This window comes from Sinocyclocheilus grahami, unplaced genomic scaffold (genome assembly GCF_001515645.1).
Source record: "Sinocyclocheilus grahami isolate Dianchi unplaced genomic scaffold, SAMN03320097.WGS_v1.1 scaffold1382.1, whole genome shotgun sequence".
Classification (NCBI taxonomy): Eukaryota; Metazoa; Chordata; class Actinopteri; order Cypriniformes; family Cyprinidae; genus Sinocyclocheilus; species Sinocyclocheilus grahami.
This window is the reverse complement of record NW_015506561.1, coordinates 230813-242608: the sequence shown is the minus strand read 5'-3', so window position 1 is coordinate 242608 and position 11796 is coordinate 230813. Positions and strand designations below refer to the sequence as shown.

The 11796-nt window shown below is 37.0% G+C and overlaps 1 protein-coding gene across 1 annotated transcript in view; it reads right to left on the bottom strand.

The window, feature by feature from the left end:
* Positions 1–6855, bottom strand: part of LOC107569805 (rho-related GTP-binding protein RhoA-D) — a 19695-nt gene extending 12840 nt beyond the window's left edge. Inside the window, exon 1 of the mRNA XM_016255962.1 lies at positions 6775–6855. The gene's annotated coding sequence lies outside the window, so the exon portion shown is untranslated. The remainder of the gene's footprint in view (positions 1–6774) is intronic.
* Between the last annotated feature and the right edge of the window lie 4941 nt (positions 6856–11796).

Genomic DNA, 11796 nt, shown 5'->3' with positions numbered 1-11796 from the left:
AAAAAAAAAAAAAAAAAAGTTATATCTGATTCTGTTGCATAAAACTGAATAAACATAATATATTGATATTTAATATTAATATATTTTCTGTCCAATTTTATTGTATTACTTTCAATAAAAGTGTGATTATTTTATTGGCTTGTGTTTTTTTTTTTTTTAAATTCAGAATCACTGAATTAAACGGTTTCCGGTTTCCAGCCAAGAACATCCAGAATTTTCAGTTTCGGCCCAGAATTTTCAACAACGCAGAAACAAATAACGCATTCTACGGAGCCACTAAAAGGTTAGCCGCTTGCTAGTGGTAGCCTGTTGCCTTACAGTACATGAAAGTTCACTTATCACATACACAGAGCAAGGAGAAATGTCTGATAGGACGATGACGAATGATTTGCAGATCATGAGCACCAATGACAACCATCTAATCTTGTCAAATGTGTGGTAAGTACTGACGCTCCATAGTATACAGTCCTTGTGATCGCGAATCTCAAAAGTGAAAGTGAAAGTAAAATGAGAGCGCGCAATGGAAAGCTTTTTCAATAGCGGCTCCCTGATGTCCACAATTTATATAGTCGCCTATACTTACCCAACGATATAATTGCGAGAAAAATCCCATCTTGTAGGCTATTTATTCACTTTAGAGTTTCCATAGTACACTTCATTTCCTTTCCGAACACGGAACTGGGATGGGGCAGATAGCGGGAGAGGGGGTGGTGGGGGCTATCACGATGTCAGCTTAACATTGTGATGTCTGTCAGCCATCGGCGATGGACGATGGCATCGTCTATCGGCCCAACCCTATTGTATAATACATAATTAAATATGATGAATAAGTAATATTTATCATGAGAAGTTAACATGTTAACTTACTTTTCTCTTTCTGACAAGACACTTTAATTTGTAAGACAGAGAATAAAAAGTATGCAACTGATCAAGAAGACTTCCTCATAAGCATCGTATCGCTTACGTAGCAGGCTCTGAAATGTGTGGAATTCCCTGCGGTTTTCTGTCTTCCAGTAAATAGGCCTTTAACTTGTGATTCATGTGTTCAAAAACACTGAACAAATGACTCATCTGAAAAATGCCTTGACAATTACTGACAAAAGATAAGTACGCAAATACAGGCAAGCAGGTAATTCAGGTTACAGAAGCAAACTGAAGGAACTTTAAACATACTGAGCTATTATTAAAGACTCGGTTCTTTGCAGAGTAAGAGAGAAACTCAAATCCATGTGAACAGCGCCGGCTTAAATAGGTTTCCTGTGACACATCTGGACGAGTCTCTTCTAAACAAACATCACAACAGTTGAGGATGGGTGGACTCCCCAAATAATCCCAAACACATCTATTTTGCGGTTCATCCTGCATAGTAACTTGCAATATAATATATTATTGCAGTTAACAGACAGCTAATCCCTAGTTTCCTCATGGCCTAAAGTAAGGTTATAAGGTTACACAACCGGAGCAAAGTGCTCACATACAAACAAACTCCAACACTTGAAAAGTCTCCAAAAAAAGTGTTTGTAGGAGCTTACTGAACAAAGTTCAAAACTAATGTATGAATGGGTAAAACTGAAGTACTTGCCCAGTTGGTTGACAACTTTAGGAACATTTCATAGTTTAAGTTGAACTGTAAGAATGACAATTTGACGATGTAAAATGACTAGTGTAAAATCAACAAAATCTCCTCAAGAAAGCATCTGTCACAACTTACATTTAACAGCTTTACATTAAAAATGGCATAAAACCAGCAAAACAAAGATATGATGAATGAATGAAATCATGTTTTTTATGACACGAGGGACAGATTCAGACTCATTTCATGGCCTATATATGACGCTGCGAGTAACAACCACCTCATGAACACCTCATCAATGCTGAAGATAATAATCTGAAGAGATCAGGGGCCCGTTCTTTGCACGTCGCTAACTCCGTTAGGTGGATTTGATTGTTGACTATTTGGCATGATCTTGGATTGTTTGGTTCTTCGAAGCTCATCCCGGAGTTTCTGTCATATCAACAGGTCCATTAGCTTAAACCTGCTCGGGAGCAGGCTTATTTCATGTAAACAGGATTAGATTGCATCTTTTTAAACAGAATTGATACTTAAAATCTGTCCGCTACCACCGCTACTTTATTACAAGAGTACCCTACTAATCCAGGGAAAACAATTTAAAATAATGATCATTTAAAAATGTATTTAAAGATAATATAATAATGTTGTGTATACTTTAATACTATAGACACAGCCAGTTTTACTCACTGAAAGATTTATTCGTCATAAAATTATTACTTCATAATTGTATTCGAGTCTCACACACATGCTATACAGATAATGAGAGTCGTGCATTAATTTGAGTGATGACAGCTATTATGGGAGTGGCTTGATGGAGCGCAGGAGATGCAGATAACATTAATTACCCCTTAAAGGGGTCATATGATGCGATTTAAATTTTTCCTTTCTCTTTGGAGTGTTACAAGCTCTTGGTGTACAAAGAAGATCTGTAAAGTTGCAAAGACTAAAGTCTCAAATCCAAAGAGATATTCTTTATAAAATTTAAGAGTCCACACCTACCTAAAACGGCTCGTTCTAACATGCCCCCACATGTCTACGTCACGATGTGGGAAGATTTGCATAACGCCACCCAAATGTTCACACAAAGACAGAAGGCGTAAGTTTTATTCTTGCTGTAGTATTGTTGTTGCCGCTGCTGCCATGTCGTGAAGGCACTGTGTGATTCGTTGTGAAAGCGAAACTACTTTGTTTGGCCTTCCAAAAGAGGACGATATCCGCTTCGTCATGCCTACAGCTGATCCGTGCTGGTCGCTGAGGAAATACTACAACTTTGCGCTGTGGATCGCCGGATCGGCTTTCACCGTTGACGAAGCAGAGTCCAGCCCGGAGTCGTCACATGTCCTCCCGGACACTCCTTCGTCGAAATCGCCGGCCACGCCGTTCTCAAGCCCACCGCCTCTGCTCACTCTAACCCTCCGGCCGGTCCTCACTCTAGCCCCCAGCCTCTGCTTACTGTAGGCCGCCGCCGCTCACTCAAGGCTGCCGTGTGTGACGCTGTTTCGTTGTGAAAGTGAAACTACTTTGTTTGGCCTTCCAAAAATGGACACGACTAGAAATCAGTGGTTAAGTTGTATTTACAACACTGTTCCAGAACAGTTCAACCCAAATATTCAGATGTGTGCAGCGCATTTTATGGAGAACCGTTTCCTGATCCTGGGAGAGTAGACTACAATGCCGGCTGTTCTGACTCACAGACTGTAAGTACGTTTTTTATATTTAAAGAGTTTTTATATTTTATATATTTAAAGCAAGTTTTTTGGGCAGTGTAGAGTAGGGCTTGTTGTTTGTCATTTCTCCGATCACAAATGCAGACATGGTTTTATGTTTACACGGCGCGATGCAACTCAACATGTAAAAAGACAGTAGAAGTCATTATAATCCATAATTATGTCCCCACTGGATGCAACTAATGCCTCGTTTATAATGGGTTTTCATGTTTTTGAATCATCGCTCTGGCCTGACAGGGCATCATCACAATATGATAAGGGGCGTAACATTTCCATCACACGCTTGAGGTAGTCGGCCAATCACAACGCACATGATAGCTGGTCAATCACAGCACACCTCACTTTTTTAGAACAATGAGCTTTGTAAAAATTGACGCGCTTCAGAAAGGCAGGGCATAGAGGAGAAACAATATTGTACAGTATGTGGAAAATAATGTGTTTTTTTTTTACCTTAAACCGCATAAACACACATTTCACTATACCAAATACACAAAATAATGTTCTTTTTAGCAACATCATATGACCCCTTTAAGAAACTTTCATTAATGCGGTCACATAACAAATCTGTTCAAATATAAAATTTAATGAATTGCTAATTACTACATTGAAATAAAAATGTAAAGCCTGTACAAATATTACAAATCGTGAATATAAATAATTGGGTAATAAAAACAGTGCACATTTCATTTATCTATTATAACATTTATGTAGTTTTGGTCGCTTGGCTGTTTCCTTATAAAAGTCCAAAAATGTGTCAAGTTTTTCGTCAGGTGTCTTTTTTAATTATATGATGTCATTACGTTGCTGTCTTGCCGCCAGCCAATCGCTGCATTGCTGATCGTGGTTTCGAGTATCGATACATAGCCCCTTGTAAACCAACCCATGAACGCGCAATTATCTCAGATAACTCAAGTTGTAGGTTGTAGACCTGAAGAAGCATTTCTGCTCCAGGAAAATATTTGAAAAGTGTGGCAAAGTTCACCAGATAGCAGGGTGACAATGGCAGCCACAGGCTTAATGCAACAGATATGCTGAGGATTCTGGGAGCAGTTTGTAATGTGGAGCTGGTCTGATACCAGACAGTGAGGCATTTTCAGCAAACCAAATGAACAAAACTGTTCATGTCATGACACTAGGGGGGGGAAGTCGTGGCCTAATGGTTAGAGAGTCGGACTCATAACCCAAAGGTGTAGGTGGGGGGAGTGAATGTACAGCACTCTCTCCCACCTTCAATACCACGACTAAGGTGCCCTTGAGCAAGGCACCGAACCCCCAACTGCTCCCCGGGCGCCGCAGCAAAAAAATGGCTGCTCACTGCTCCGGGTGTGTGTTCACGGTTTGTGTGTATTCACTGCTGTGTGTGTGCACTTTGGATGGGATAAATGCAGAGCACTAATTCCGAGTATGGGTCACCATACTTGGCCACATGTCACGTCACTTTCACTAAACTATTGCATGAGCAGGCTTTTTCAAAGTTTTGATGTTTTGCATTAAACACCAACAAAGTTTTACCATCAAACTTGTTTTGTTTTTTTTGCATATATTAATCTCAGTCATTTAGTCTTTAGTCATTAGCTCAGCACAGCATGATGACTTGTCTCGACACCAACTTCGTCTCGCTTCCAATATAAAATGCATTAAATAAACAGAAAAACAATGAACAAACAGAAGGTGCAAACCAACAGTTAATAAGCTTTGGATTTAAGCAGCACTCAGTCCTTGTCATTTCCCGACAAGCCTGGTTTATATCCTTTTAATTCTACTTGTGGCAGACTTTATGTCGTACATATCTGTCATTTGGCCTCCACATCTCTAAAAGTATTTTAAACAACATTTTAAACATTTTAAACAACATTTTAAACAAGACCTGTTCAGTTTAGTTTGTAGTCATAAAACCTGGATGAGAATTAAGCATTTTTGAGCCACGTGTTTCCAGTTTTTGGAATAGCATTTATCAATGTATTTCTAATTTAACATTACTTGATGTTGATAAGAATTTGACAATTTGTCCTAGAACATTAATTACAAAAAGACGAACCATAAACATCAATTTTGAAGCAGTCCAATTTATTATTCAAGTTGCTAACAAGTTAAAGACTATAACACAATGCGGGTTTACATGCTCATTTTATATAGCACTTTGAAAAAAAAATTAAAACAATATGCGATTCTTGTATAACACAAAACATAAAAGTCTCTTCAGGTAATGTAAACCCCAGATTGTATTAATAAATCAAAAAAAGCTATTCTAAAAATACATAGAATTCCCCAAGTTACCTATATTAAATTGGGTCCAAAACATATTCTATGTTAATGTAGTCACTTCTAGGTATGCAAGCTCGATTTTATGCATTATAAAAAATTAAATAAATTGTAAAAAATGATGATCAGTTACAGAATCTAAAAATATAAAAATCACAACTTCGAACAAAAAGTCCTGATGTTGAAACGAGAGTTAATTCCCATGTTAACCATTTATAAATATATTTTTATTCATAAAGTTACACTGTAACCTTCTCTATCTGATCAAAGAACTTCCATGAATTTTCCATTTGTGATGACTGGATAAGGATTATTAAAAAATCATTAGGGTAGAGTAAAAGTCCTTTATAGTCATTTTTTTTTCCATATTCCGTATTCTTTTACAATTTTCTTGAGAAACCTCACAGGCCTGGAAAAAAAATCACACTTTTGCCTTTCCCTGACATTTCTAGGTTTTCCAGGACCATGGGAACACTGTCTATCTTGATGCACACAACAGTGTTTCTTTATTTCATCCAAAATACTGAAATCTGTGTTTGAAATGTGGCTCAAGGCTATCTGAACTCAAGGCAACGAGTGTAAAATGGCCTACTACAACACCTCACGAATTAAAGATCAGGCCTCGCTTAAGTCTTCTCCAGGCATTTGGTTGGCCTAACGCACATTTTAAGAAGGCAGTGCTATCGACAATGTCATCTTGACAGACTCTTCGGTGGAACAACAGGTTAATTAGACGCTCGGCTTCGTTCAGGGGAAAAGTTTTGAACACAACTGAAGCGCTGTCGACTGCAACGCCCTAGAACGACTGAAGGAAACTGATTTAACGTTCCTCACGACTCGAAACGGCACTTCGAACAGCGAACGAGCAATTAATTAGTTCGCAGTAGGCCTAAGTTATATCGAAGAACAACCGAAAGCATTATGATTCGCAAATGTGTTTTACATAATTTTTAACACCACTATAACTCTCTACAGAACTGTAAATGTGGATTATCATTGTTGCCACACTGCCTAGTCGGTTTAAACTATTAATTTGACATAATTCCCACAATAACGCGAGCCATTAACACCAACGAGCTCGTTTGAGAACTATCGCGGTTCCCAGCCGCCACCTAACGATACTTTTTCCACACCAACTTGTTTTCTACCAACATTCCTAAAGTCCGACATGTCAAAATAAAATGTCATGTATGCATATGGAAACATAAATACCTTATTTCCTCGCGGGGTTCAAATTCACTGTCGACCGCGTGTCCAAGTTTTAGGCGCAAAATGTGGAGAAATTGCACGCGATTATTGCTAAGAGACGAAGCTCGACACACAGAGGACCCGCCCGCAGTGAAGGGAAACACACTCGACCGCTGCGCGCTGCTGCTGGAGGAGGCGGCTCGGCGCTGAGGAGGAGGATCACTGCCGTCCCTCCCTCCGCCACCATCAGCCGTGGAGAGCCGCTGCCCGGGAGGCGGGAGCCTCGTCCTGTACCACACACCAACCACCAACACATCACACTAGGGATGGGCGTATCGATCCGAAGTATCGATACTCAAACAAAAAATATCGATACTAAGGTGCGTTTTATTTACCAGTGGTTTTGTTTATTTAACAAAAAAAAAAATAATAATAATGCGTATAATATGCATTGAATGGACGAATAACCTTTGTTAGCGAGTAATTGTGTAGGATAGAACTATTTTCCTGCTCATCTGAACACGCAAATGTTGCAAGACCGACCTAATCAATCGCAGAGAGCGTTCACTCACTTCTAAAAGTGCATTCAAACAGGGCTGCGTTTCCCAAAAGTATCATAAGAAAGCATTAAAGCTTTTGGGAACGGCAGCCCTGAACAATGCTTATCAGAGGACAGAAAAAAAAACATAAATGTTTGAGTTATTTCACAATAAACAAATTGAAATTGTAGCCTACATAGTTTGTGCAATTACAATTATTTAAATTGAACGTTGAAAGATAATATCGATCATGTTCTATTCTGTAATGTTAATAGAAATCATACACTGTCAGAATAAAAAGGTTGCATTTTATGCATGCAACAGCCATTCACTGGCAGTCCCTAATGGCACTACAAAATATTGCACTAAATTAAAAGTTCAAATGTTACAAAAAAGTTAGAATATTAATGTTGTAATACTGGTAGCACTAATATAAAAATGTGGTGATATATGTTACAAAAAAGCAAAAATTTTGAAATTCGTTGATGGTTGTATTTTTTTTATTTGATCTCAGTATTCCTATCAATGTTGTATAAGGGTTTTTTATGCATAATAGTAACCCTAGAATGTGATCAAACAGTTTAAAATAGCTGGGGTAAGATATATAACAATTTTTAAGACTGCAGAAATATGTTAATTCAGTATACACATTATCCCACCGGGGAAAAATTTGGGATTAAATGCGTTTTAAACATAAAGTTAAGTGGTTTTCATTGCCCATTTAACTCTTAGTAATTTAATAATTTCATACATTTCATAATTTAAAAGTTTAGTGCAGAAGTATCGAATCGGTATCTATATCGCCTTGAAAAATATCGGTATCATATCGAAAACAAAATAAGGGGTATCGCCCATCCCTACATCACACTGCTCTTTAGCCTGGTTCCTATTCTAATATCAGCATTTATTTTTTTGTAATAGATTATAAACAAGTCAGCACAATAAAACCACGATGATATGCATTCAGACAAGGTCTATATAATATTTTATAATTCTTAAAACTGTCTTTTTATAAATATTTTTCATAAAAGCAAAGGGAAGTAGTTAAGTGTTTTAAATCAAATCAATGGTTTAATAATTTTATGTATGCTGTTTTATTAGATTAATTGTAAGTTTCATAATTGTTTCACTGTTTAAATTGTGCTCAAACGTCTATAATATACGGTGGAAGAGAAGTGCAAAACAAATCACAATTCTGAAAACAAAATAACAAATTACAAACGCAAATGCAAGTCTAAAAAACAAAATAACAATTCAGAAAACACAACGACAATTCAGAAAACATTATAACAAGTCAGAAAACACAATGACAAATTCGAAAACAATATAACAAGTCAGAAAACACAACGACAAATCTGAAAACAAATGAACAAGTCAGAAAACACAACGACAAATCAGACAAACCGGAAGAGGTAGGTATAGTTTGAGACAGCGCCATTGGTTTGGGATTACTCATCGCTGACTGGACGAGACATCTGTCAATCAACATATATAGGAAGAACCAGCCGAAGAACAGCAGAATCGTGGTAGAAAGTTCGGAGATGGTATTAAAGTAACTCAGTTTAAGTGTATTGTATGAACTGCCCTTACTATGAAATAAAAAAATATGGAGTGTCTATTTATATTTAGTTAAAAGTGGCTGTAAAACATCAGTTCCAGTGGTGCAGATGGATAAGTGTGTGTCACTGACTTTTTGACGCAATCGACCCGGGTTTGATCCCGCCTTTTGCCGAACTTTTTTTTCCTCCCTTTTCAAATCTCAATAAAGCCCTCCCTACACCTACCCTAACCCTACCCGATACTTTATTTTCAACTTTTTGATTATTTCCTTAATTTTTATTGAAAATAAATGCCTTTACGATGTGATACGAGATTTGAAAAGGGAGGAAAAAAAAGTTCAGCAAAAGGCGAGATCGAACCCGGGTCGATCGCGTCAAGAAGCCAACAACACACACTTATCCATCTGCGCCACTGGAGCTGATGTTTTACAGCCACTTTTAAGTAAATATAAATTGACACTCCGTATTTTAATTCCAAAGTAAGGGCAATTCATACAATACATTTAAACTGAGCTACTTTAATACCATCTCCGAACTTTCTACCACGACTTCGGCTGGTTCTTCCTGTATACGTTGATTGACAGATGTCTCGTCCAGTCAGCGGTGAGTAATCCCAAACCAATGGCGCTGTCTCAAACTATACCTACCTCTTGCGGTTTGTCTGATTTGTCGTTGTGTTTTCTGACTTGTTCATTTGTTTTCGGATTTGTCGTTGTGTTTTCTGACTTGTTATTTTGTTTTCGGATTTGTCGTTGTGTTTTCTGAATTGTTATTTTGTTTTTTAGACTTGTATTTGCATTTGTAATTTGTTATTTTGTTTTCAGAATTGTGATTTGTTTTGCACTTCTCGGCCACCGTAATAATAGGCAACCATTCAAAAGTTTGGGGTCAGTCAGATTTTTCTTTTTAAATAAATTATTTTTATTCAGCAAGGATACATTAGATTGATCAAAACATTTTTATTTCAAATAAATGCTGATCGTTTGAACTTTATATTCATCAAATAATCCTGAAAAAAATTTCACGGTTTCCACAAAAATATTAAGCAGCACAATTGTTCTGAATATTGACGACAATAATCACAATTTTTTTTTTCTTGAGCAGCAAATCTGCATATTAGAATGATTTCTGAAGCATCATGTGACACTGAAGACTTTGCCATCACATGAATAAATTTCATTTGAAAAGATATATTTAAATAGAAAACAGTTATTTGAACTTGTAATAATAGTTCACAACATTACAGTTTTCACTATAAAATATGCTTTATTAGCTTTCAATAGGTCTCAGCTATTTAATATGTTTTTACTTTGTATTTTTGATCAATATGAAAAGCTACACTCATGTCACTGGTGCGATATCTTTTCTAATTTACTCCTAAACAGTGCATATTGGTACCTTAAAGGTACATATTAGTACCTAAATAGTACATAGGCTACTCTATAAGTAACTTTTGAAAGTGTACTTTACTGAAAGTGTACAAATAGTGGCTGCTTTTATGTTTTTATATGACTGGTCACTATATTGAACAGCATATATCACAATCCTTATTATAGTCCTTATAAGTATCTATTAATTGCTTCTAACAACAAGCTACAGTGCACGAAAATTAGTGCACCAAAACCAGTGACACCAATAACTAGGGTTGGGTACTGTTCACATTTTAACCGGTACGGTACCGGTATCGGTACCCAATGGTATCTTTTTTCGGTACTTTACTCTGTGTAATTACAAAAACATTTATTTTTTGGCAAACAAACTGAGGTTTACGGTTGAAATTAATATTCCTATTAATTATATTGTGAATATTCCTTTAAAACTTTTTTTAATATGCTAATAATTGTATTATTTTTTTCTACAATTAAGTGATTAATCTAGTTGTAATATTTATTTTTATCATTTGTTTTATTTAAATTTGATACAAAATTGAATATTTAAAGATGTACATTATACTTTACAAAAGTAATACAATAGTAATATATTTCTTTTACATGTTAAACCGTACTTTTATTTTGACAGGTTGCCATGAAGTTTCTGTGTGTATACTATACAGTATGATGATGCTAGTTTTCTCAAACGAAACTGTAAAATTCTCGCGAAGTGACTCTCACAGCTGCTCTGGAGAGAAAGTTTTTGTGTTCATGCTAGTGATGTTATGTTCTTGAACGAACCGTTCTTTTGAGCCGGTTCTCAGGAAGTAACCGGTTAATAACGTGTGAGGCTTTATTAACATGTACACCTACCCCAACCCTAAACCTACCCTTACAGTAGGATAAATACAGTGTTGGTAGCATAATCTGACAGGTAGAATTATTTGTCAGAACACCTGTTCACAAATCGAACCGAATCGAACGTTAGTTCCGGGTGGATGACGCAGGACGCACAGCCGAAGCAGCACGTCCAACTCAAAAAGAATCGAATGAGCCGGTTCAACCAACTGTCGAAGTTTGCCGAGGATTATCGAGAACGCAACAAGAACCGAATGAGCCGTGGCGAAGTTTGCCGAGGATTACCGAAGATTCTGATGAGTGAGTTGACGATACTTGGCAAGCCTGAGGCGCATACTGGAAATATGCTTGTTTATTATGACTGTTTTTAATTTACATTTTATTAAAACCTGCAAAAACCTTTCTGTTGAGTGATGTAAATCAATTTTGCAATAGTTTATTGTGCATGCATATTATATTTAAAGTTGCACCCTTACAGTAGGATAAATACAGTGTTGGTAGCATAATCTGACAGGTAGAATTATTTGTCAGAACACCTGTTCACAAATCGAACCGAATCGAACGTTAGTTCCGGGTGGATGACGCAGGACGCACAGCCGAAGCAGCACGTCCAACTCAAAAAGAATCGAATGAGCCGGTTCAACCAACTGTCGAAGTTTGCCGAGGATTATCGATAACGCAACAAGAACCGAATGAGCCGTGGCGAAGTTTGCCGAGGAT